General features: G+C 43.1%; 2 long non-coding RNA genes across 2 annotated transcripts in view; both read left to right on the forward strand.

The window, feature by feature from the left end:
- Positions 1-15,750, forward strand: part of LOC134159931 (uncharacterized) — a 38,417-nt gene extending 22,667 nt beyond the window's left edge. Inside the window, exons 2-3 of the long non-coding RNA XR_009963367.1 lie at positions 13,193-13,293; positions 14,763-15,750. This is a non-coding gene — a long non-coding RNA (uncharacterized LOC134159931). The remainder of the gene's footprint in view (positions 1-13,192; positions 13,294-14,762) is intronic.
- LOC134159920 (uncharacterized) overlaps positions 1-27,918 on the forward strand; it is a 277,126-nt gene that overhangs the window by 242,654 nt on the left and 6,554 nt on the right. The window contains exon 11 of the long non-coding RNA XR_009963364.1: positions 25,689-27,779. This is a non-coding gene — a long non-coding RNA (uncharacterized LOC134159920). The remainder of the gene's footprint in view (positions 1-25,688; positions 27,780-27,918) is intronic.

Genomic DNA, 27,918 nt, shown 5'->3' on the forward strand with positions numbered 1-27,918 from the left:
AGAGTATTAAGAGACCTTTAACCCTTGGTTTAGCTGGCCCTGCTATAATTACAGGTCTGTCTGTTATTTTCAATAGCACTCGTCATGACCTTGCCTCTATTTTTTAATTATAGTAGAACTTGTGAAGGGAATTATTACTAAGTTGGGGGTTCTCCCTCTCTCTAAATTCAATCTCTATTAAACATGTAAAGCGCTGAAGAGGCAGGATTGGGCTAATAGCCTTTTCTCTCCCTTCCCCTCCCTCCTTTCTGGACTGTGGTTTAAGTTGTACCTAAGCCCTGAGTAAAATGAATGCTGTGATTTGAGCCGCTTGAGTCCCCTGTGAGCACTGAAGCTGACTGTACAATAAGCATCAAAGGTTAATGAACAGGGGAAAAAAGTTGACATTTTATTTGGTAATGGTTCTGGTGGTTGAAGTCTGAATGGAAAAGATGAGATCCAGGAGGACGTTGCCTTTTCTTTTCTCCTTCCCTCCCTTTATTTTTCCCAAAACGTCTGGAGGCGGCAGGTCCTATTGGGCCCCAGAAATGCCTCTTTAAAACTGTTTGTGATCACAAACAACTGGGCTGTAGCTTGCAGTTTAAGGAGAGCAGCTGGAATACATTTTTCAAGCAGCACTGTCATTCTCTGTTCTGTCTTCTTTGTGCTCTTCCCTACTTTTGAGAGGGAGGGAGCATGCTGGGGCTGGGATATCCAGCCCCTTTCCCTGCTGACCCATACCAGTTCAGTGAGCTGCCAGCACTCAAGGTTAAGAAAATGCCCCATTCTCATTGACTGTGCAATGTCCTGTTGGGCTTTCCCAGCTGGCCCCTGTGGAGGCTCCTTCAGCCCCTGCTGCTGAAGCTTAATGAGGCTGAAGTCACCTTCCAAGTCTGCAGCATGCAGGGAATCCCCCAGGTATGGGGATATTTTACACCTTAGTGTACCGTTGGTGAAGGGGTGGCAGGGGGATGTATACTTCCCCGTCTGGTGAGCATCTCCCTGCAGTCTAATGGTGACCTGGGTATCACCATCTCCCAATGGAGGAGACAGCAGCACCCATCTCCAATATCACCATGAGGCTCTCATATGACAGATGTGTCAATGGGGTTGGAGCAGCAAAGGGGCCACATGTAACCTGGAGAAAGGGTAATCCTCCATCTTTAAGTTACAGGTTGGGGGAGAGTCTTTTTGGATGAGCATTGGCTTTTCCTATCTTGGGACTTACATAAACTCTGAATTTTGCATGTATGAGCCCCCCAGTGCTGAGGGGAGAAAAGTCCTGGTGTGAAAGAGCACAGCAGCTTCTTGCATTGCAGCACAAGCATGTTAAAAAGAAGAGGATGACAAGAGATATGCTTCAAGGCAGGAATTTTCTTGGGATCCCCTGGCTTCCTGCTCAGATCCTCAGAACGAGCCCCAGGGAGGGTATGGGCTTTGTGTTGGCCCTCATCCCCCCTGGGGACGGGGACCTTGGCTGTTCTTTCAGTATCTCCCCATCAGATCCACAAATTGAACCTTTGGAGCAGTTTAGGTATTTTCTTTTTTAATGGGAGTGATGGATTGGCCTTCAGTGGCTGAATGACCTTTCTGTTCCAGTCTAGACAGCTGCGGAGGGTTTGAGAAGCATGACTGGATCAGGCCCTTAGGAAATGCTTTCACTAAAGCACTTTATGTACATTCAGAGAGCTCATGAATCACTGGGCTTTGCAGATAACTTTACCCTTAAAATATAGTAGATTATATTCATTTTAATATTTACCCAGGTAGGACGCAAAGCGTGTGGCCATGAGGCGTAGCGCGGCATTGAGCAATGGCTTGTCTGCATTGTTTATAGATGAGTAATTAGAGTTGCTGTGCCGAGGCTGTGGGATGGGGACCAAACTGGCTGGATATTTATTTACATGACTCAGTGAATGAAATTGGGTTGGAAGCATAACTTATAGGTGTTATTCTTTCTCTCCCCGGTCCCAAAAATGCAATTTTGGAGTATCCATAAGCTTCTTTACACTGTGTCTTGACACTACTTATTCCAAACACCATCTTCCTTTACTGAGGTGTAAGGAAAATGAATTAGTACAAGCTGGTGCAGGTAATTAATATTGTGTGGGCGAGAGAGGGAGAAGACTTTTTAAATGGCTTGCAGTACATTTATAAATCTGTCTTACGTTGTTCAGTGCTTGTAGTTACGGCTAAGGATGCTCACCTGCCCCTCATCCACCACCTCATACCACTGACTGCGTTCTCCCATTTGGTGATGCCATCACTAGAGTATTTTGCTTATTTTAAATAATTGTAGAGCTTAAATTATGTATTTATACTTAAATATTGCTAGCATGCAATTATTAATAAAAGAAAAAGCTGCAGTTGATTGATCAAATGTGTGAGCTTTTGTTGGGGAAACTGAGCATTTTGATAGACAAAATTTTACAGTGGAGTCATTGGTTGAACCAATCTTATTGGTGTTTTCCCCATAATATCTTCTCCTGCTTTAATGTATACACTGATACGGAAATTATGATTAAAGCAGGAATGAAAGTAAGGCATTATTCTAAAAGGAAAAAAAAAACATTTTTTTAAACCTTTAGATTTTAAAGTGCTGAAAAATGTGTAAAGTGTATGAAAAAGTAGACCCTTTGCTCCAAAATGAAAGTGACATTTGTATGTTCAAATTGATTACAAGCATAGGTTTCCACTTTTCCACCTGCTTCAGTTAAATTAATAGCCAGTCTGTACGCAATCATTTTAGCTTACAAGGTGGAAAGCTTTTTAAGGGAAGTGTGGCATAGAAAGGTTAAGTCACTTACATGAGGTGGCACAAAAGGAAAAGACTGAACTGGAACGAGAGTTTCACCAAGCATCTGTTGTATTTATGTTCTTCTGCATACCTAGCTCTTGTTTTGAAGAATTAAAATGCTGAACAGCAGGTTGCTATTTTCATACACCTGTTCAAAAGACAGGAACTTCCATCTACAAGCTAATCACAAGTATGGCTGTGCTATAAGTCAGTGTTTATTTCCTTGCTTCCTGGGGATGTTGATAGTTGTATAGGTAGATTCCATTGCTGTATGCTATTAATATTCCCTTTATATCTTTACTTTTAAAATCTATATTGGCTTTATTTTAAGGATCTTCACAAAGCTGGAGAGCTGGGCAGGGGAAAGCATGAGCTGGCCAGGAGAAGTCTTTTCTGTGTGTCCCTTAGGCAGCTGTGCTGTGGTAGGGTGACCAGGGGATGTCTTAGCCAGGTCGCTTGCTCTCTATGTCCTACTGCTTTTTTCATCTAAGTGTTTCTCCTGCCCTTTCCATTTTCCATGACATACTAGGGCTGGCATGGATAGATTTTGCCTGTCATGTACATGTACACAGAACCAATACTGGTCCTGTTTTTCCAACCTACTCCTTTGTAAGTCTAACAAAACCCAAATCAAGACCAGTTGTAGTGGCACGTGGTGTTCTACCTTTCCTTCTTTCTTTCCTGTGGTATCTGTCGTTAATGTGGCACTTTTGCTGTTGAAGGCAGCTTTGGGTTTTGTTGTTGTTTTTTTTCTTATAAAACACTCAGAGCAGTTATTTCCTTTCTGGAAGCAGTTATTTGCTCTTCTATAATAATTTGTATATTCCCTAAATGCCAAAGGGATATTCTTCTTGCTAACTCTGGCTAAAATAAAATATAATGGAGGAAACCGCTGGCTGTACGTTAGGGCAGGTCAGGAAAGGGGCAAGTTGATTTATGCTTCCAAATGACCCAATGCCATGAAGCATTTAAAGGCACACTCACTTGCAAGCATGAGGGGAGTCCCTGGTTGCTGCTGCCACGCATGGCAGAGCAGCAGCCCCCACGCCAGCCTCAGGAGGAGGGTACCAGCCACTGCCTGCACTGTGCAGTACAGAGAGATGCTGCTGGTCCCACCTCTGCCCTGTGCAAAAGACAAGAGTCAGGAAAACTCATGCTCTCAGGTCATTTAGGTGCTTCCCGAAATCCTACATGATCTACTGAAGTGGCAAAGTAAATGAACAAATCACATTTCTAATGTTTTGCTCATTTCGTTTGATAGATTGCCAAGTGAGAAATTTCAAGGGGTCTACAAGTCATTCAGGTGAAAGAATGACTTTCTGCTGTATTTTTTATGTGAGTAAAATGCCGATCTGTAAAGGATTCGGAGCCTTTATTCAGAGTTTGAACTTTAACATTCCTCAAGCCTCGGATTTTCAATCTTCAAAAGAAACCAGTCATTTCATGGCAAGTTATGAAACGTGAATTATTTATTCCGCCAGTAAATATGTAATTAGGCACATTTTGAAAATCTGTAATTAATCCCTCACCCCTTAAACCCATAAGAAATGCTAATATGCCTCTGAGGTAAGGTAGGTTTCTATAAAGGGCATTATGTAAGCTGTTCTGATCTGTTGTGTAATTATGTTTGCTGTCTGTAGTGGAGAAAAAAAATCCTAGTGAGAATTTGTTGTGGAGGAGAGGGAAGAAAGGAAAGAAAAAGCTTTGCTCCTCACTGAGCAGGAGGCAGTTATTAAATGGCAATATATCCAAGGCTTTTCATTTGTTTGGGTTGGGTTTCAAAGGGTGCAGTGCATGCATCAAGTAAGAAAATCAAAGCTGGTTATTTTATTTCTACTTGATATAGTAAACTATCAGCCATGCCTCAATAAACCCACAGCCAAGAAGCTGTTTTGGCCTGCCTCATAGATCCACAGCTTAGCACAACAGTTGACCCCCCCTTATCCTCTTTCTCCAGCAGCTCCCCCAGTGGACTTTTCCTGATAAAACAGGAAATCTTGAATCCAAGCAGTACCTTTTGAACCATTTCATGCTCACTTTTTCATAATGCATCCTGATAACACAGTATAAAGAAATATGACCAAATGCCATATATATATTTATGTATAATTATATTTTGTATTTGTGTATATGTATATTTAATATAAACATATAGAATAATAGAATGGTTTGGGTTGGAAGGGACCTTAAAACTCATCCAGTTCCAAACCCCCTGCCACAGGCAGGGACACCTTCCACTAGACCAGGTTGCTCAAGACCCTGTCCAGCCTGGCCTTGAAACTGCCTGGGACGGGGCATTCACAGCTTCTTTGGGCATCCTGTTCCAGTGCCTCACCACCCTCATAGTAAAGATTTTTTCCTAATATCTAACTTAAATATCCCCTGTTATATATATGGCACAAGTTTATATATGCCTTATATATATGAATACATGGCGCAAGAAGACTTTTCAGCTTGGTTTTTGAGCAAGGAAATCTGTTGAGAAGAAAAATATAATTGATCTGACTAATTTTACCACTGTGGAAAGCTCAAGAGCAGATTGCTATGCTCAAACGTGGTTTTAGTTTGGAGCAACTCGACATATTTTAAGAGCCTTTCACTAACAGCAACTGCCAGAGCTCTGTCACTTCACTGTAGGAGTCTCTTGTTGTCATTTTAACTTCATTAAGAGAACAAGTGCACCATACTACTTGAGCTGATGAAAGCAAGGGGAGATTTAAAGGTCATTGAGTACCATTTTGGTCAAAATTGAGCACTTTGGCACTTAGGATGGGATGTGAGGGGCTCCAAAGGGGCCAGCAATATTGTACACATCACAAAATATGATCTAAATTGGCTCAAAAAGCAAGAAAACAAGTTAATGCAGGTTAATGTTCACTGATGATTAGTAAATACAGCCACCTGACTGTAACTTCAGAAGCAGCAGGTTGCCATTTTCCAAAATAGAATACTAGGGGAAGGATTTTTCTGTATGATGTGCCCAGTTTCCTATACTGAAATATCACGAAAGTTGTAATTTTTGAGCTTAGTTCATTATTTTCTCAGCTCCCATCAGTGGAGGTGGATGGAAACCATCTCTCCTTTTTTTCTATGTAGATTTTCACTTATGTCCCAATGCAAGGACCTTGGCTCAGGCCCTGTGGCCTCATGATTATCTGGCCTCAGAAGCCCTCTGAAAGAGAAGCCTTTAAATGTATGCTGAGCTTGCCCACCACACCTGGGATCCGGCAGCATATGCTAACTCAGTACTTCACAAAGAAAGGCTCTCTCCCAGAAGTCAGCCAAAAGGTTGGGTATCAATCAAGCAGATCTACAGCCTGTTCACTTCTGAAATGCAGGTTAGAAAAGTTGTAGCTCCTAAAAATGTGCAGTAAGATGAAGGTGCCTACAGAAGCCAAAATACCCTGTCAGACTGCTCCTCAACAGGAACATATCCCTGAGTCAATGGCATTTGGAAAGTGGTTACAGCACAACTGAAGTGAGCATGGCGTTATTTTAGTCTGTATTACTCTAAAGCAGTCAGAAATACAGCTTTCTGTAGAAGCTGTTAACCTGGTGATGAGTTTGTCAAGGGTATTTGGATGTTTGTTGTCCTTATTAAAGGCCTTGGAGATGTGATGATCTCAGCATTTGTCTGAACCAAGCAAGTGTACTAACAGAGAGGATGCTGCTATACTGGGGATAAATATGAATATATAATCTATTCTGTTAAGATTTATTGTTCAAAAAACTTTTCATGCTTAGGCACCCTTTTAGGAGAAAGACAAACATTCCCAGGGAGTCATTTATGCCACCTTAAATAGATGTGTTGGCTTTTCCATACCAGTTAGCCCACAGCAGATGGATGAGACATCTAATTTTCTGGTGCATGAATAGTTGACTGAGGTGAGTAGAAGCCCAACTCAGGCTCTCAGAGAACTTAGCCCAGATGGCAGTTATGAAGAGCTTCATATGCATTGCTGAAATTTTATAGTTTTTAAGCTGAGATGATAATTTCTGTGGTCCTAAGTGATGAGTATTCAGCACTGGTACTTGGCAAAGCTGCATCTGCTTATTTTTTTTTCAATTACACATAAGTCAAAAAATAGTCTTGTTTGTATTTTAAGGGACAGTAAAAAGGGAATATAAATTCCCATAATGTGAGCTTTTCAATGAGGTTTCATTTCAGTTTTCAGTTCATTTTGTAAAGTGAATTTACAATCGAAATGCCGCCAGCGCACATTATAGCCAAAAGTATGCTGGTTTCAGCGATGGGGAGATAAACCTCTTCTCAGACTGTGCTTTTGATGCAGAGAAGTGTCTGTGTCAACAAAACAATCCTTAAAAATGTGAAGAACTGCTGCAAAGAGGAAAGGAATAATCAGTTCTCCTCGCCTCTTGCAGATAGGACAAGAAGTAATGGGCTTAAATTGCAGTAAGAAAGATTCAGGTTAAAACCTTCTTGTGATAAGGACAGCGATGTACTGCGAGACACTGCCTGGGGAGGTGGCAGTGTCTCCAGCACTGAAGGCCTCAAAACCCCAAAGATAAGCATCTGTCAGGAATGACACAGATGTCATGGGCCAGGGAAGGGACTGGTGACCTCTGGAAATCCCCTCCAGCTCTTTGAGGTGATGACTCTGGGGGGAATGCACTTTGGGGAGGTCTGTGATGTGAAGCCACTGGAGAGTTGTGCCTGTTGCTGGCTGTCATCTGTGATAGGGATCCATGTTTTTAGGTCTGGGGAGCAACAACAGCAGGGCTGGAGCTCTGAAGATTGATAAATGAGTTTGGAGGAAATGAGGAATAAGAACTAGCACACCTCATTTCAGAAAGAAGTAATTCAAGCAAATTGGGCAGAATGAAGTCCAAGTCCTTCAGAGGACCCTCTCCGTGTTTTTCTGATGAACTCTCTGCCCAGCTTTCTGCTTAGCCACAGATATCCCTGAATGAGAAAATGGGTGAGGTTGAGGTGTTTCATTTGCGCTGTTCAACAGAACAGGAGATTGCCAGAAGAGAAGAGGAGAGGTGAAAAAGGGGGGAAATGCAACAGAGAGAGAAAGGACACTGAAGTATGAGGAGCCTTTAGAGGGCAGTAAGTATCCTTGGAGGGGAAAAAAGAGAAAGAAAGGTGGCTGTGGTGGGTGAAAGATGGACGTGTTCCAGGGGGAGCTGGAAGGAAATGCTCTGAGATTTTGGTTGACAAACCTCCAGACCGTACCGAACTTTTCAGGCTTGTTTATACCTGACTGGTTTCTAATAATGGCCATATTATGGAGCTTTTTGCTAATAAGCATGGGTGAATAGTAGGAGTGTAATAAATATGTTTCTGCTTGACCCCTGCCCGGACGCTAGTGGAAATTTGGTGTTACGTCTTTTAAACTCAGGACAGCGTGAGCCAGAGTTTGATGTTAAAGTAAGGAGTCAGTGAAACAAAGAAAACCTGAAAATCTTGAAATGCTACCATGTGCTTTCCTGCACCACTAAATGGCCCCTCTCATGGGAAAGAAACAGATTCTTGGTCCCAAGATATAAATATGTATATGTAAGTATCCACATTGTGCAAACACTGTGCCTGAGTGCACGTAACCCAAAGGGAAGGGTGGAAGCGATGTGAAGCACGCACTCTTGTGGCTGCGGTCACTGCAGCCCCACTCTCGGTGATAACCTTCTTCAGAAAACTTTGACTCCCAGGCAAGCTGGGCCTTTACTCCAGATCAGCAAATCATGTCTGAATTTTGTCTCTTAGCTCCATGAGGAAAACGTCACATTTTTTATGCCACGTGTTTCTCAAGGGAATAGGTGTTTGCTCATCGTGTGTCTTACCTGTAACACACAGTAGGTCAGCAACCCTTACTGTTCTCTGCTTCATGCATACAGAGTTATGATTTTATCGAGGACATCAGGTATTTTCGTAATACTGGCTATTTAATTAAAATATTCCCTGCCTTATCAGAAGATGCTCTTATACTGTCGTTCATTAAAACATTTGCTGTATGATAACTACAATGTGCATTTGCATTCCAAGTTTCTGGTTTTAGTTGCTCAAAGTAAAATTGCTCTTACACTGTAGTGTCTGCACAGGGCAGAGTAACGTGCTGCTTGCCTTGCCAACTGGTCCTTGTTAGTTGGTTTGAGCGGAAAACCATGGGAGAAATTTGGAGTGAGAAGGCGTACAAATCTAAAACCAGGATCTAACGCACTGTAGCTGCTTTGCCAGCTTATCCGTGGGTCTTCCTGAGTATGTTTCATATAATTAGTACATTACACTTTTAATTGTTTTCCTCCTTGCAGTACCCATTTCTTACATTTCTTCTTCAATGTATAGTACCCCAGCAACATCCACATTTATAATTAAAGAAGATAAAGTTATAATATTCCTGAGGCAAAACTGCATTTTAACAACTGTGCTAATGTGGAAAACAACTTGTGCAGAATAAATATGCCCTACAATTAGTGGTACACCAACATTTTTCATGGTTACCTTACATATAAATAAACTCAAGCCACTGACATTTTTCCTGAGGACTTTCATCTCTGCAGCCCCAAAACTGCAGACAGATTTGTTGCAAGTAACACTATCACCATAGTAAGTTTGAAAACCCATTATTTTTTTTTTTTTTTGTCTAAATTCATCTGCTTTTGCATCTGCATAGCTTGGGGCTGGGCCCATAGGTCTGATATTGTCTGTCTGATGAATCGTCGCTGCGTCCTGGGCTCCCCGAAGCCTATCATTTGGCTAAGGCTAACAGGAGGTGACTAGGCAAAGCCGTTTCACCTGAGGGCGGGCCAGGTCACAGGTTACTTGTAATAGCTTCTCCATGCATCTCCAGACCTGTAAATGAGACCAGAGCCTGACTCACTCCACTACACTTTCTTTGTCTTAGACGGATGCCCTAATCAAACAAATTACCTAGCTCATGATCACAGCCACTGAGCCAGAGATGGTTTTGCAGACGCTTGTCTGGAGCCCTCCAAGTCCCCTCGACTGTGCAGCGCTGCTTAAAAGGGCTAAGGTTTTCCACCAAAGGTAATAAAAAGATGTGCAGTCACTTGGCTAAGCTAGCCTCAGAAAAAAAAGAAGTCCCCAGGGACAGGGCGGGATGCATTTTGACATGCACAGCACAGCGTACTTCAGCGGAGGGCATGTGTATGACATAACGAAGGGGCTGGCTCCATCAGTGCTGGTGTACGTGTGTTATGGTTCTGCTGACGCAGTGAGTCTTGGTAAAGCTCAAATGCCCCATCAGTAAGAGAGTAGGTGTACATTACCTCTGGGCAGTGATATGTTCTGCTTGGGGGTTGATTTATTTTTATCAAGAGGAGAGAAAGCTGAAATGGGCAAAAAGTTCATGTGTGGGGAAGAAGGTGAGCCCAACCATAAATAAATGGGCTCACAAAGCCCTGATAGAGAAAAACATACAGGCGTGGTTTGTTTATTGTAAAAGTCAGCCTTAGGCAGAGGATTTAAAACTGATCAGCCCACTACAAACATATTATATTAGTCTTGTATTTATTTATTGCACAGTCCTTTAGTTTTATTTATTGACTGTCATTCCCTTCTGTACTGCAGGCAGTGCTGTCACTGTATTTTCTTAAAACTTCCACAATAAATTTGTAAACATAAAAAAAAATTCCAGCCATTCCATATTTTTCTCCTGTGTTTTCCAGACACTTCGGCTTTTGTAGAAGTAATGTTGGTTGTTTACTTGATTCTGACTCTGGCAAAAGAAACATAACAACCTAGGTACTTTCTAGTTTCAGATGGTTTGTGTGATTGGAAAAGAGAAAGAAACCAGTTTTGACTCAGAGAATGAGCTACTGCAAACAATCTGTTGCTAATATAGTCTAATTGCTAGTGATATTTTGAGAAAACAATTAAATTGGAAGTGGGGTTACTTTGGTGTTTATTGTCTGTGACAGCTTCTTTTGGAAACAGGCTTGAAGAGCTGCGGAACTGAGGCTGTGATGATGTGCGAATAATACTTATCACCAATACAGAGCCAGCCAACGAAAGGGGGGCATTACAGAACTGGGGTGAAGTCACCTGTTAGACACGTCAGGATGGGCAGGGAGATGTTACATGGTCAGAGGTGGGTCCTTCCACTTACCTCTGTTTACACCCTGCAGCATCACCGTCCTTTCATTGCACTAGGACTGCAAAGATGCTTAGGTGCCTGTTGGGTATGAACTAAAAAAAATCTTCATGAATTTTGTGGTTGGAGGGAAAGGTACCATATAGTGGAAGAAATACATTTAAATCACGAGTGTAACAGCTAGAGGGAAAAGCCTGGGCAAAATTCCCATGGATTTCCCCACGTCCAGGTTTTCGCTGCTGGCTGTCACTGTGATTAGTTCAAGGTGTAAACTGACATGCCCTCTGCAAGCAGCTGTGCTGAAAAGAAGAGGTTGCCACCTACCACCAGACCTCCTGCTTGTTCTTTAACACCCTCTGCTGGAAAATACCACTGCCTCCTACCCACCAGCAAAGCTGCTCAGCTGGGGCCAGCCAGCCCCACTTCAAACACCTCCAGACAAGATGAGTCCATTCCTGTGAAAACGTCTGCCTGATGGGCTGCAGCCGTCGGAAGATACCTGGGAGGGAATATTGGTTGGATCAGGAGTATTTTGTTGAGTTTTGGTCGAGCTGTCAATTAGAAGCTACAGCTGATATGGCATTAAAGGTAGAAGAGGCTGTAGTGGTTAGAGACACAATGATTTTCAGTACAAAGAGGCCAGATCTTTGAAAATACGTAACGTGCCACACCTGAATTAGCCCTGGGAGCCCCTGTAAGGGAGCAGATGCAGACCTGATGCTGATTACTGAACTTGGTACCACTGGAACAGGTCAGCGTGGGCCCAAACCATCCTGGCCTTCAGCAGATGCTGAGCATGTGTTGCTCTTCCTTAGTGTCAAGTCTTATTTAACCCCATTTGTATTTTGGTTGTGGAGTTGCAGAGTTTGCATTTGCAAGCTTTTTTGTTGTGGCAGAAAGTATACAAAATAGCCTTTATACCTCCTGTGAGGAAACTGATGCTCACAATATCTTCAGGCTCCATAAGCTAGAGATTTAGGAAAAGCATCAACTGCCATCTAAGTGAGAGCAAATTCAGGTGAAGAGTTTTGACAGCAAGAGACAGTGTCTCAGGAGCTCTCTTGTTTTTGCCCTCTACGCAGAACTGCTTGCATCAAGACCTTAAACCTCCTCTGTAAAAGCTGTTTGTGTGTGAGCAGATGGTATTTCATTGTCTTTTGCTACTGATCTTGAATTATCAGCCTTTATAATGAAAATGCCAATTCAGCCTTGACTGTTCTGCTATAACTCTACCAGGACCACTATAATGCACACACCATATATACTGAATATTTATTATGGTACTGTGCATATTATTTATTGTATATGCAACATATTTTGTAGGTGAAAAATGATACCTTATCTAAGTCAATGAGCATAACCAGGAAAAATATGGCAGAGTAATCATGTGATTCATAATTGACATCTGCTCTCCAAAGACTTGGACAGAATCTGAATTTTCAGCATACGCTGGAAACGCTCCTCTGTTTGCTGGCCTGGGCATAACCGTGCCACTGCTCTTCCTGGCAGCTCCATCAGTCTTCAGTATTGCCGTAATTCCCTGGGTGCATAGGGAAGCTGGGCAAGCACATGCTGAAAGTATTTCAAGAAGTTGCAAAAAAAAGTGCTGATGTTTTTCAGTGTCCAGGAACAAGATGAGGAAGCAGGGTTTTTTCTGTCCAAATGCTAATGAAGACTAGCCCCTGCGCATCCTTGGGGTTTTGTAGGTTCACAATGGGGTTTTATACATGTGTGCTCATACATATATGGATATATAAGTGCCATTTTTGGGGAAGCGTTTTCTGCTCTGATTTCACTACTCTGTTGATATCCACCATGTAGCGTGGGCATGGCCAGACCAGCAAGACTTCTGCAGCCTCACCCCCCCTCCAGTGCACACAGCGTATAGGTTGCTTACACGAATTTGGAGCAATGTATGCTAAAATTGCTGAGAAAAGAGCATTTGGGGAATGGAGGTTACTGGCTTTACACACTTCTGCTTCTCCTGGTCATGACAAGCACATGGTGGAGTGGGTGACCTGGCTGCACTCAGGCCCTTTTAATAGGTTGAACCCAGGACACTCATCAGCCTAATTATTGACCAGATTCCCAGCGTGTATTAATGTATTAATGGGATACACAGGCATTAGCGAGCAACTCCCCAGGGGAGAGGGGGGCTGCAGAAAAATCCCCAGAAACTACATAATAGGTAAAGTCATACCTGGTCTACAGAGACTTGTCTAAGTTTAGGGAGAATAGAAGGTGGAATGTGAAGAATTGTTGAGTGGAGCTGCTCAGTTCAATAAGCACAAAGGCTTGAGAAGTTTTCCTTTCTCCAACTCTATTTTTCTTGCTTTTGTAGATTCTTTAGTGTCTGCTACTATAACTGGGAGGAATAAGGAGCCATCTCAGCCCGTTGCACCCTGTCTGCAATGCAACATCCTTGCACATGTGGGAGGGAGGGTAAGTGTGGAGAGAAGGGGATGACGAAGGGTTCATTGGTGTAAACAGCAACAGGGACACAGTGAGAGTTTTTGAACAGTCATCCGAATCACGTTATCGACAGCATCTAGAGACCAGCCCATATCTTTATTGGCTTTGCTCTTGCTGCAGGAACGTGGCCAAGTTTGTCTCGGCATCTGAGCTAGTCTTCCTTGTCAAAGCCTTTTTTTTTTTGCTGGACAGATAAGGCTCCGTTTATAGCACACTTAAAAGCAACAGCTGAAGAGAACAGAGGCTTCACCACTTTGATATGCAAAAGACAACAAATTTTATGTATATATGGGGGGAGCTAATCCTGCTCTCGCTGAAGCCTTCTGGAAGATTCCCAGTGACTTTGCAGAGACTTTGAATTACGGCCAGCTTTTGCTTTTTTGCCTTTTTTTTTGTTTGTTTGTTTCTTTTTTCCTTCCCCTGTAGCAAAATGTCAGGAATAAATATTGTCATTCAAAATGGCACTGTGGTGCCTTGCAGCACTGTGGTGCCTTGCAGCGCTGTGGTCCAGGCCCCTTTCCTCAGCAGCCTCCGAGGCATGCCGGGGAGGTGCCAAAGCACTGTGAAGCAAGGCCACCATCAGCTATCAGACAAGCTGGTTTGTACATTCAAAAGTCACAAAGAATACATAGATTAATTGGCTTAGTGAACTGCTAGGAAACCTGCATGCTCATTGCAATGCATCTCCTAGAGAATAAGATGTAAAAAGTCGTTTTAGAGATAATTGTAAATATTTCAGGTCTTCTGGGTATGCTGGCTCAATGGCAATAAAACTAGCCATCAGTGCTTTATACTGGCTAACCAGATCTGGCTTGGTTATGCTGCCCTTGCCTCAGGAGGAGTTGGTGGCTTTACTGAGAGCCGGAAAGAAACCAAGTTTGGGAGTAGTGGCTGCAAGAAAAGCCTCTTAAAAGAAGTGTTGAATTTTAATGAAAGTGGCTCATAATGTGTAAGAGGGAAAATGCTGTTATGTGTAAGTGGACTTGCTTACATGTCTAGCCTGGGAGCTGTTGTGAAGCCTCATAGACTGTATCATGGGACTCAGTTTGCCTCAGAACAGTGTTCTGGTATAGTAGCCAGTCATCTTTATATACCCAGCATGTGCCTGTACATATAGATAAGTAGATACACATACATACATACATGTGTGTGTATATATCGGTATGTACATATATATGCATACATGTGTACATATATATTTATAGGCAAATTGCTTATTATTGAATAAACATACTATAACTATGTATGCATACATACATATGTATGTATGCCTTGGCTTCTATACATTTTTATGAGATAACCTAAAAAAGAAAGAACAATCTGTATAATGTAGGTACATAACAAAATATAAGAACTATACATATTTAAGTACATCTTGAGGCTTTGCATCTATACAGATGTTTATATGGAACAGTTTTACAGGTATTGTACCTTTTCAGATAATACTGGATGAGCCAGATCATATAATATAGTGGATAATTGCTGCAAAGTTATCCTCCTGCATGGGCGAATTGAAAGAGACTGTCTCACTGGTACTGTGACCAGCTACCCAAGAGGATGTCCACAAGTAGTGCTTGGAAGTGTCCTGGGAGTGATGGTCTTTGGCTTTAAAAAGCGGCCAGGCTGCCTCAGTGGGGTGGAAAGGGTTGTCAGGAGCAGCCCCTGGGGTGCAGCCAGCACCCGACACCCGCAGCATTTCTCACCCTCTGACAGCAAGTGGGGTTTCAACATGTGAATGTCAGCTTTAGGTAGGTTTGACAGTTTAGAAATGAATCATTTGCTAATAGTCCTATGTCCTAAATGCTTCTAATACGGTTATTATCACATCATTTGAGCATCCAGAATGATACTAGGAAATATCAGTCTCCTGCCAAAAGATTCTGAAGTGCATTTTCTGGCTACATTGTTAAGTTGCTTCCTGGGGCTGCTAAGCCTTGATGACTGTCTTCCAGGTAAAACAGAAAGAGGTTGCCTTCTCCTGCCAAAAGGGGTAGAGCAATATTTGTCCTGATTTCTGCTGGCAGTTGCTGGCATGCTGCTTGGAGCGGCTGGTACCTTGCTCCTGTGAATTTCATTCAAGAAAAGGAAGATCGTAAGGGGGGGGGGGGGGGGGGAGATATGATTAGAATAATTATAAAAAAATCAAACAGGCATCTCTGCTGCATCACCTGCCTAATGCTTAAAGCCAATGCCAAGCCTGGTTTTCATGGGGTAAACCTAAACCACCAAACAAGGCTGATGCAAGCAAGTCACAGTGACAGCCTGGGCAGAGCCCTCCAAGGCACCAGGTTTTTCCACAGCCCAGCTCAGACAGATGCTCTATATTCTCCCTGCCCTGAAAAATGAAAAGCAGAGGTCACATAGTATCCTATGGGCTTTAAAAAATGGAGAGAGGAAGCTTATTCACAGGGACCAAAATTTTGCTGGGCTCCTTCCCCCTGCACTTGGTTCCTCTTGTCCCTGCCCATGGGTGCAGTGAGCTGTGGAGTCTCAGCTGCGATGCTTCCTTCACCAAAGGAGCATTCTTGAGCCTGTGTGGCGCATGGAACTTTCCTTTTCCCAATTCGTGGAGTGTGAGATCTTAATTTGTCAAGCCTTTGCTTTGGGGCAGGAGGAAAGCACAGCCCTGTGAGAGTAATATGGGATGCCCATCCCTGTGGACAGGATCAGGGAGGGACCAGCGGGTCATTTCCCAATGCTTTTCAGATGCCCCCATTGAATGAGAGAGGGGAAAAAAAATAATGGAAATGTCAGAAATGCCAACATTGAAGGAAAGAAAGAATGAAAGAAAAGGCACACACACATCTGCAGCTGATTTAACTGTATAAATAAACGGTAGGTTCCTTTGGCACTCCCAACACAAATAATTAAATGGTGCTTTTGGGTTCTAGGACACCATTGACCAAAAAATACATGTAGATATGAGTGTGTGTGTGTATATGTATATGTATGACATGTATATATTTGTCCCAAATCATATGTTTACCTTTCCCCCCCCCTATGCAATTACAAATTCATTAATAACCAAGGCACTGAAATGCAAGCAGGGCAGGGAGGCTGGACGGGGCCATGCGTCAGACCGCACGCGCTGGGGGCTGCTGGGCTTGCAGTGGGGCTGGGGTCTGGTTTTATTTAGGGGCACGCCTCGGCAGTTTTAAGACAACAATGCAATTACCCTGACCGCAAAATGTTCTGTGAGAGCCCAATGGTCCCTGATGCTGCCAGGAAGGGGGATGCTGGGAATGGGCCAGCCCAGCCAAAAGGTTCTTGCTGGGGCTGTCAGCATTTGTCACCCTTCCCACACAGCCCCTAGATGTTCAGGTGAGCTTAACTCCATGTATACCTGCCAGACCCAGGGATTCATCTCTCATAATGACCTGTTTCCTTCCGTGGGAGGTGTAGAGCTGAGGATGGGCAAGATGGATACTGGCATCCAGAGCTTGAAAAATGTCCTTTCCTCCTTTTAAAAAATCCTTGCTGATGCTGGGAACCTGCTGCACATATTCAGGCAGAGCTCCCTTGGCGCTTTTTCTACTGAGCAATGAAGACATCAAGCCTTATATGGATTCCATTATTATTTTGTTTTACTGTGTTGTCGTTTTATGAGGGACTCAAGGCCCAGGGGGAGCAGGAAGGCACTACCATCTAAACCAGGGTGGGGAGCAGACGAGGCACGTTGAGGCTGCTTGGTATCGGAGAATGATTTCATCCCGACTCCTATTGTGGCAAGGAAACAATTCCTGTTTACCAACAGGCCTGCTATTGTACTGCTGGTGCCAGAGGAAATCTGCAGCTGAGCAGGATTGCACAATTGCCGGTGTGGTCCCTGCCAGAGCCCTTGGCTCTGTGAAGCCAGTGCAGCAAGTAGAGCTCAGCACAGCACATGGGCACTGATATACCTCACTGAGGCAGCCTGAACCCAGCCACCCAGCCCCAGGCTGGCATTATTTTGCTGTAGTATTTGGGGACTGATCCATGCCAACATACACCCTCCCTACTTGCTTCCCCACCCTGTTGCATCAGTTCAAGGGTCTCTGGCCAGTGTGGTGTGTGGCCGTGCAACAGCAATAGAGGTGCTGCATGGGGCACAAGCAAGAAGAGGGCAAGCTGGCTTACACCACCCTTTTATTATTTTTCAAGCTTGACCTCATGTAGGTAATGTTAATACCCAACCAGAGGATTTGTGGGTTAAGATGATAACTGGTGTTAAAGTGTTTCAGTCTCCTCTTTTCTTTCCCAGACTTCTTCATTCAAACTTTAGATCATCTAAACGCAAACCCCAGTGCCTTGGGTTTCTTCTTCCCACTTCTCAATTCACACCACTCACTTTTAAACTGGGCACTCAATTTTAACCTCTGGACTAGGGATGGAGCAGCTTTGCAGGGAATGTAAAGGAAGACAATGCTAATCAGAGAACTGAATCCTCAAAACCTTCCAAGCCAGCTATGCTCTGTGTCCAGACAAGGAATCTGCAGCCAGTGCCCATCCACGGGGCCCCGGATAGTTGAAAAATGTTGGAGGATCACTGAATTCCTTGATGGCATCATAGACCTCACACAGCCTCGCTACTCATTGTCTGTGGGGCTGTGGCAACTCCTGTGCACTCTGGGCTGGGTTCTAAGAGGGACACAGATGTAACTGTGTGGCTGAAGTTCATAAAGCTACACACGAACTAAATTAAACTGAAGTGGCTTGGATGTTGCCAGCAATGCAGATCCTGTCTAGAGCAAGCAATGGCAGTGATACAGGGTTTATCTGCATCTCAGGAGGGCTTCATTGCCAACCCTGAGCTCAATCTGTCCATGCTTGAAGCTAGTGCAGATTCATCCCTGACTGTACAGCAGCAATCTCCTCCTTCAGCACACAGATCTGTTTGTTTTCCATCCTCCACCTTTCTGAACCACCTTGTCTCCCTCCCACGGAGCGCAGCCCTTAGGGTTATCATTACCAATCCTGGCCCAATCACGTTATTGGAAGATGACGAATGACCTGCTTTTCCACATCTCCTTTGAAAACTTGGGAACAGGGCTACACACTCATCTGGGCTGTGGCAACACTAACCAATGCTTTTCTCCCCAACCACTTAGGACTTCCCTGCTTGCAAAGAGAAGGGGACTACCCTGAGAGGATGAAACAGTAAAAAATGCTTTTAATTTACTTCCCGATATGGTGTGTGCTCACCAAGTAGGGACTGGGTGCAACCTCCAAGCCTTATTGTTGTCTCTCCATAAGGTCATTTCTTGCAGCACGCTGAGAGGAATGAAACACACTCCTGCAGTGTCATGCCAGATTTTCTGCAAGTGCCACTCGATTTATGCACATGTGCAATCTTGGGTTTTGTTTTGGGGTTGTTGGGTTTTTTCTGTCATATGCTGATGGCAGATCTGATACTATTCCCTCAGCCTGCAATGAGTGTATGCCAAGCCATTCCCAGCCAGTTGGAGCTTTTCCACAAGATGGTACTCAGCCCAGTCTGTAATTGAAACAGGGCACGGATGCACCCAGCGAAGGCAGACGTCAGCCAACGAAGCAGGCCGTGATAGGCAGAGATATTTAATATACAAATAAGAAGTTGTTTCATAAATATCTTATAAAACTGTAATTTACTTCCCAGTATTTTAGCAGATTATCTTAATGCAAACAGCAGATGTATTTCAGAACGATGGGACAAATGTTTAGTGAAATTAAAGTTATTCATGTGCAGTCACACAGGGAATATTTGCATGCTATTTTACTAATTGCTCCAAAATCTGACTTGTAGCAAATAAACAAATGGGGAAAAAAATAAACTAGCAGAAAGATTAGCCCCAGGCCTCGCTTTGTAAGTTCTCTGAGTCTTTCTTCAATTGCTCATTTTTTCTCTCTGGCAGCCTGGGGTTCTTCCCCAGTCTTCTCATCACTCTTCTCAGGCCCGTTATCCTTTTGTAGACTCCTAGTTTTCTCCTGGTAACCAGACTTCTTCTGAAAGTAGCTTGATTTTCTTCTTCCCTCTGAGTCCAAGCACCTTCCTCAGTCTGCAGTTTTACCTGCTCCAGTTTCTTATTGCTTAGATGTAGTCAATGAGGCCGATTTCCAATCATCAAATTTCCTTAAGCATTTTGGGGAAATACTTTGCTATTTTACCTAGCTCAGAGGTTGTCCCAAATAGGATTAGCCTTACAGAAAAACCCAGCACAGAAGGAATTGATGCTTTCTTAGTGGCCAGGAATTCAGACTTGGGTTACTTTAACCTTCTCTTACGAGTTTCAAGTTACAGCAGTGAGAATCGAGTTGCAGTTGCTGATTGTTATGACATTATTTTATGTCAGGTCTATTTATTTGCCCTCCTGGAAAAGAGAATGTATTTTGAGATGTCAAAATATTTTGTTCTCCTTCATTCGATTGCAAGAGGAGCCTTAGGTGAGGTAAGAAAAATGTATGTTTATCAAAATTTTGGTGCACAGTAGATGGTTACATGTTTGTATGTATTTCATACTCCCAAATTGAAGGAGTGCTGAGGCTGCAAAAAATCAAGCTGTGGGCAGTTAGCAAAGGTCAGAATTAAAACTGATACATCTGACATAGAAATCCCACTGAATGCAGAAGCACCGGGAAAAGAAGTCCTTGGGTTCACACTACTTTTTGCCCAAGGTATTGGAGTATCTAGCAACAATGAGTGTCTCATCGTCCTGCTGTAAGTGGATAGCAAATGCACTTTTCTTACATGACTTCTACAAGCAAAGGGGAATTTTTTTTAACATCTCAGCCTTTAAGATTCCAAGTCATGTCTCTAACATTGAAAATATTCCCTGTAACATGTTGGATTCTGAAGGAGATTCTGGGAGGCTTGGAGAGATTGTGTGCAGCCACTATTTGGGCACTTCATTGCCTAGACAGGTCAGTGAGGGCCACCAAAGCTCAAGTGCTTCTTGCTGGCAATGCAAGAAGCCAGCTGCTTTCTTCCAGTGCAAATACAGGGCAGAAGGTTGTGAATTAAGTTGCTGGGCTTTGCTCAAGAATTGCTGTCCATATAGGAACAGGGGGCTACAGCCTGTCATTTACCACAGTTTGTGCCTGGACAGCATTCTGGTTTGGTTGCGGTATTCATCGGGTCACAGGGTTCAGCCTAACATGGGATGCACACCTCCTTTCGTTCACATAATTTAGATTTGCAGGATCCTGCTTTTCGTGCTGGCCGGTATTTGCACTTTGACCACCATTTCCCTGGTGGCTGTGGGGTGCAAGTGGCTGGAATGTGAACTAAAGGCGCAGGTAGGTGCTGAGAGGTCCATGAATAATAAGGTCAGCTGTACACCCCAAATTGTCCTCTGAGTTTTTGCTGAAGTACTTCAAGAGGGTCAGTTCCCCTCTAACCTGATTTGGTTTGGGGTTTTACTTTTACTTGGAACAACCAAGGTAACACTAAAGGCAACAGGTACATTATCTAACTAAAAAAAGGAAAAGCAAAAGAGAGAACCGTCTTTGTTGAGTTTGGGGTATTTTTATTCAATAGAGGTGTCCATTCCTGAGGTTTACATTTTCAACTCACTAAACTCCTTCTTTTGCCCCTCCATCCTCAGGTCACAGAAAAAATATGTAGAAAGGAAATGTTTTATTTTAACGAGTTGAACAAAGTACATGAAACATACCCTTGCCACTGTATAACATTCCTTAAGTCACAGAACCCAGCATAACCCTCCTCCCCTCCCTCCGTCTTTTATTTCATTGAAAAAAGTCCAAAGTATAATATTCTTTTAGGAAGCATAAATTACATTGCTGGAAGCAATACCAATCTCCTACACAAAATCCTGCAGGATTTTGCCACCACTCTACTTTCTGAAAAGCTACATTCAAGTACATCCAGTGTTGCCTGTTTCCCAGTGGGTGTCCAAAGTGCTGCGCTCATGGTTGTTCACAAGGAGCTGTGGATGATGCCAAAGCAACTGGATATTTTTGTGTTAGGGTTTTCCTGGTGTTTTGGCCTTTACGGGCAGTCCTGGATCCCAGGAGAATCTGTCAGACTCCTTGCCCAACCATCCTAATTTTGGTCCCTCTTCTTGCCTTTCAGTATGCATTTGTAACTCCTATGAATGTAAATAAAAGTTATGTACATGCATGGAGAGAGAAATAGATGCATTTATCTTGGCTCAAGACAAGCAGCATCTCCCCAAGGAGCTACTTAGGAGGTTATTGAGAAGCCAACAGCAAAGTGCGGTGGGCTGTACCTTCCTACATGTGTGTTACAGAAATTACTGGCGTGTTGCTGATGTTTATGGTGAACAAACAGTTTATTTCTGGGCTAAGAAAGATTCCAGTGTAAATACTCAACTGGCAGCTAGCTGGAAGTTTGCCACTTGAAGTTTAAAGGCCCATGACCAATGGTGTCAGATTAACATTTCCAAGTTGGACAATGTACAAATGGTGTTCTTGGACTGGAATAGACATAGATGAAAGTGGTCTACTGCAGTGCAAATAACAAACTGGCAACCAGCTGGTCATTGGAAAGAGAACATGCTATGGGAATATGCTTTCTGCAGAAATACTTTATTTTGGAGATAAGCATTAACAATAGGAAGATGAGGCTCATTTAACAAGAACCATATGGTCTCATCCTGCTTTTATTTCACTCAATGGCAAAGCCCTGATTGTCCTTTGTGGATGCAGGATGGGGATTGATGATAATAAACAAGAAGTACAATAAAAGTTGCCTGATCCACTGTTGCCCTTCAGAAGGTGTAAACAGTTTATTTTTAACATGTTGATATTTCAGGAGACGATAACTGAAAGGAAACAGAATTAAAGGTGCTTGTTGAAAAACAGCTACTTCTGACAAAATAAGCCAAGACAAAGATCCATTCAAAACGAAGTTATCAAACTGTGTGAAACCAATACAGCAACATTTCCAAGCTGATAAGTGGAGGAGTAGTGGATGGGTTCATTCAGAAAACGAAAAGTAGTTTGGATATTTGTGGGGAGAAAACAATAGCCTGTAAAAAGTAGCTTGCATGCAGATAGGGGAATAAGGCAGAGGCTCTGCTGAGGTCTAAGTAACTACACAATTCTGTCAAAGTCTGTTAGCAATATAATTAAAGATAACAGAATTTAGCATCACAGTTTTGGTATAGTTGTAAAATTGATTTGTGCTACAGAAAATAAAGGAAAGGAAAAAAAATGCAAGCCCAGGGAGTTGCAGCCTCAGTGGAAAATCCTGTTTTGGGAACTTTTCAAGGATGTAAAACATTGTCTTGAATTGTTTACTTTTATGGGTAGGAAGTAAAAAAGAAGTGAAGGAAGAGTGGAAATGGCATTCTTACCACAGTTAGAAGGTTGCAGTAAAACCAATACAACCAGCATCACAGATTCATTTTTAAAACTGATTTTGCTTGTGTTTGTTGTTTTGTTTTTTACAGGGCTAAGGTTTGTTACTTTGGTCACAAAAAGACAGCAAGATGGGAACTATTTATTATCAAGATTTGAACATGAGAAAATATAGATCCTGTATGCAGAGGCTCACATCTGCCTTTGGCTGTAAATACTCAATCCCAGCGATTTTCACATGCCTCAAGACAGCTTATAAGCAGGGATATCAAAATTACGTATTTAGATACATCATATTACTTAACTCTGCTGGGTTTGCTCTCAAAGTTTCTTTTTCTTCTCTTTTTGCTTTAAAATATACTGAATTATGGAAGTAGAGGGAAATTATACAGAATTTGGAGCATGTGAGGATTCAGATATTCAATTTGACTGTCTTAGGTTATCTCCTCTTTCAACTTTGAACACGCTTTCGCTGGCACTCGTTTCTCCCTTGCCTTTTACCCTAATGGCAAAACAGCCTTAAACCCTTTCTGTGTTTGCTTTGGGCTCCTTGTGCCCACCTCAACCCCTTCATCTGAAAAATGCTGAGTCTCCAGCCCAAATTTCTGTAATTTGGAAGTTGTTTTAAGGCAGCCCCAGGCTGAAGGTGATCCCACAGTAGCTGGTTGTGCTTGATGGAAGTACATGCCAAGATGGAAGTCCTGATCCAGAGCTCCTGGAAATGCTGGGGGGTTTCTCCTGCATGACTCAGGGAAGGATTTACACAGGTGAGCCCTGGTGGAAGAGGACTTTGAATGCCAACACTTTCAAGATTCAGTTTTTCCAGGTTTCCAGTGATAAGAAGGAATGAGAGGGGACTTAGATTCAGTGTCCTTTTAAAGGAGAAGTATCAGTTTGGCAGTGTTGCCGGTAAATAAACAACCATGCTCCCTTGAAGAGTGGGACTGCACCATCCAACCATGCCACTCCCCCAGAGCTGGGGAGAACCCTCTGGTTTCATCCTAGTTATTCCCTTGCTTTTCTTTTCCCCAAGCAGTGGGGATAGCTGAAGAAGCCCGTCATCGTTTTATTGCTGTTTCTAATAAACACATATGGTGATGCATCTAACAAGAACAACAGCGAGTCGCTATTGTTCAGTGCACGGCCATATGTGGGCTGTCCAGCGGCTCAGCAGCTGCATCGTGAGCACTCAGGAATGTCGATAGCCCAGAGAGAAAGGAATGATTTTTAAGGGCTCTGAGCCTCACAAATAGTGTGTCTGCTTTACATACCGCTGTTGCTAAAACAACTTCTGACCGTGTTGTGCCAAAAGCATAGATGTGGTGTTAGTCACTGCGGAAGTTTATAAGGTGATTAAATTGTTAGCAATTGCAATGTCGAGGCTGAGAAATTAGCTGGGACCATGTTGAAGCGAGCTCTGCAAAACAAAACGAATTAAAATATATATATATAAATATTTTATGTACATATATATGCATCTGTATATGTGTTACATACAGTTAGTACTACTTTTTTAAGTCAGAAACTCCTGCACTTGCACATCTAGTACTTCACATAATAAAAACTTCGACCCCAGCACTAATCCATATTTATTTTATCCCGTTGTGCAAGGTTGAAAGGCATGCGATTTACCAATAGTTTGTTCTCCATTAGCTACATTTCCCTCTGGCCTCATACGGCTCTGCTTGGGCTGGATGATGCATACTTGAGTGATGCAGAGGCAGCCCAAATGTGATGGTTGGGATGCCTTGCGTACATCTGTGTTTCTAACACTCTTCTTTTCCCGATGCCATATTTACACAGCAACCTGACTGAAAATGAACAGCCCATCTGTACATCTTCATTTTTCCATCAGCGTGTTTGGGGGAGAGAGACTGTGATTGAGGGAAAAGAAATAAAACCTAAAAGCAGGCAACAGTTTCTCAAATTGGGACAAACAGGCAGGCAACCATATCTTTATTTAAGCACTTGAATAATTTAACTGCTTTTTTTTCGTGTGTGAGATGCTGAGTACCTACTGTAAATAAGAGGAGAGAGAAAAATTGTAAGGGATCCAAAAATCAACTACTTACATATGTCTCTGAGCATGGATTTCAGAAGTCTCATTTAAATATCAAAGTGCAAATGGTTTTGGTCAGTGCTTCTAACGCGTGGTGTGACGTCTTCGGTCTTGTCTTGCTTTTGCATATGTACCCCTTGCACACACCATCTTCATAGCACACAGATTACCTGTATAATGGGACCTGAGATTTGAGTAACACATAAAGCCCTGGGAAGAACCGCATCCAGGTGTTCACAGAAACTATAGACTGGCTCAGACTGCCAAAAATCTACAACTGTTTTTGCCCGATAGACAAAACCACAAACGTTTGCACACTCGGATATCCACAGAAAGTAAATATTTTGCATGACAGACTTTTCAGTATCATACACAGTAGTGAAAGAAAAGACAAAAAAATAAAACTTCTGTTTTACTGCATCGTAAGCAGTTCTTTCCAATGGGTAAAGCAAAATGCCTGCTTTTCCTTGAAATAATGAAGGGCCGTGTTTTGACCCTTGACAGACATACGTGGCTCTCAGTTCCTCCTTGGAGCAGTGGAAGGACTTCAAAAAAGCCCCATGCCAAGGCCTGATTTTCAGAGGTCCCCAGCATCCACTGGTTCCTGTTGACTTGTAAGCGACATGCAGCTTGAGGTTTTGCTCGTTCCTCAGCTGAATCTTTCAAAACTCGTGATTTCTCAGCATGAGTCAGTGTTTTATGTAACCCCAGCCTGCATTCCTCCAAACCCCTCCTGAGTTCGAAGTGCTCCGACAGCCAACCTCAGATTCTTCATCCTTGCAGCTGACAACTTCGGTCCTTCAGGGGCGGCACGACAGGCTTCTCACACTGCTCCTGAGGGCTCAGGGGCCCTGGAATGGCTCTTCTGGGCACTGTAGGGACTGAGGCTGGAAGAAAGCTGGCATGGAGAAGGGAGCTCCGCTCCTAATGGGCAAGGTGTTGGGCTTTCCCGCAACAGAAATGCCCATTGCCGGTTTTGTTCAGCTGGTCTTTTTTCTCTTCCCTGCAGCAGCATCAGTTTTATCCATGATCCTGTCAAGAAAAAAATAAGCCCACAACCATTTTTCCCGTAAAAGCATTAAGAAGGGAGGACACTAATTTGGTGGATCCCATTTGCTGTTGGTCCTCTCAGATTGCAGCCTCAGCTCACACCCCGGCACTCTGCTCCACCTTGAAAGCATTCTGAAGTTGGGCACCTGAACAAGTTTGAGAGGTGGATTTTGACTCAATGTTATTTTTCACCAGTATCTGTAAATATACTGAAATAAACACTGAAAGCACATAAAAGCAGTGGGAGAAGGTGAGAAGCTAAACTCCCATTTTTTATTCCATTTCAACTAGTTTCCCCTTGAGATGTGGAAAATCTCTACCTGTGATGCTTCCTGTGGAAGCTTCCTGTGCACATTTTTAGGGAGAACTTCTTGCTGGTGGGATAAACCCTTCCCAAGCTCTTGGCGTCAGCACAGCTCCCCAGTTCCCCCTGGGGCAGCCAGGAACCCTCCTGCCCCTTATGGTATGAGGGATGCCTGTTTCGGTTTGTCACCTCATCCCTACCACAGCCAGACAGGAGTCAGCAAGGAGCACTGGTGTTCCTGATGCGCAATTTCTTCCTCCTCTGTCTTGGAGGGGAAAAATGCCCTTTTACATTTAGCCGGTGTCTACCTTCTCTCTCCCTACAGGTGGTAGCAATCACAGCATGATAGAACCTAAAATGGCTATTTTCCCCCCAAAAAATAAAGCCTTAGTTTACTGAAGCAGAGGCTAGTGGGCATTGAGTTGGAGAAACTGCTTTATTGGAAGTGTTTGATGATGTAGGAAAGTAAAGTGTGAGGGGACATTGAGGCACTCGATGCAGTACAGTGGGGAGTGGGTGGGAGGGATGGAGAAGCCTGTGAGAGGGCTGAGGCACCCCTGGTATTTTATGCGAAGCCATACCGCACTCTGGCTCTGCTTGCTGATTGAGATGGAATTCCATGTCAATGAAGCAAGTAGTTCAGAAGCGCATTTTGGGGAATTTTTCAGCTATTGATGGCCTTTTTTTGTACAAATCATCATTTTTGTACGAACTGATCACTTGTCATGTGAGATCAAACCTCAAATTTAGGCCCTAGAGAGATAGAATAAAGAGCTAAAAATTTAACAGTTTCCAAAAACAAATGTTATTCTTTTGTCTTAGCATCTTTAACCCCACGTATGTAAGTGTGTACAAATGTATATACCCAAGGGCAGAAATACCTCCTGATGATAACGTAGTCCCACACAAACCAGGCAGGAATGTGAAGATCAAGCGAGTGGGAACATGTGCCAGTCTGCTCCAGTAACCTACTTAGATGCAGCTTGGTAACAGCACAATAATCTGCCATCTGATGCTCTGGATGCTTTGACCATGTCCTGGCACTGTGCAGACCTCAGGTATGGAAATATTTTGCCTCTCCTGGCAAAATCATAGTACCATAGAATGGTTTGGGTTGGAAGAGACCTTAAGATCATCTAGTTCCAACCCCCTGCCATGGGCAGTGACCGTGATGGGATATTTCTTCTCCTCGTCAGTGCATAAATTTTAAGTTTACTATTTGAAGGGTCATGACCAAGTTTAGTAACTGTAGTTATTGTAGAACATGAAGAACACGTACACACCATTGGGATTCATCTCTCCTTCGTTGGCCACCCTACTAACCAGTACTAACCAAAGCTGAGGGTGTTCACACCTTCATTCCTCCAGGAAAGCACTGTATTGAAATATTTTTTCCCCCAGCTGTATCATTTGACCTTATAAAACATGTAACCTCTCCATACACGTGTGCTTGGTCTGAACCAGTAAGTAATATGTCAGCAGAAGCAGCCTACCTTGTGCTTGGGTAGGAGCTAATGGGTTGGCCATGTTTTTTTCCTGAGTAATTAGATGAAATCCTTTTGCAGCTTGCTTTGCCTATGGTCTTTTGCTTTTTTTTTCACTGCAGACCTCAAAAGCAATCCCCTTGGATGTGGTTATATATATTTCAGAACACAACAAATAAAACCACAATGAGGCTCTTTGTCCATGTTGATACTTTCTTCAACCTTTCTACTGAGGATTTCCAACTGCATTTGTCATTGTGTGGTAAGGGATCTGAATGAATTTATTGATGGTAGCTGGAAAAAAAAAAAGGGCAAAAATAAAGGAAATCCCTTGAGATAGCAGGTATGTCATGAACTTCCCCAGGTTATTTGCAAATGTTTGTGCCCGTGTCAATAAATCC

The sequence above is a fragment of the Pezoporus occidentalis genome, unplaced genomic scaffold (assembly GCF_034315485.1).
Source record: "Pezoporus occidentalis ecotype Australia unplaced genomic scaffold, CSIRO_AGI_Poc_V1 ctg10, whole genome shotgun sequence".
In the NCBI taxonomy this organism is placed as follows: domain Eukaryota; kingdom Metazoa; phylum Chordata; class Aves; order Psittaciformes; family Psittacidae; genus Pezoporus; species Pezoporus occidentalis.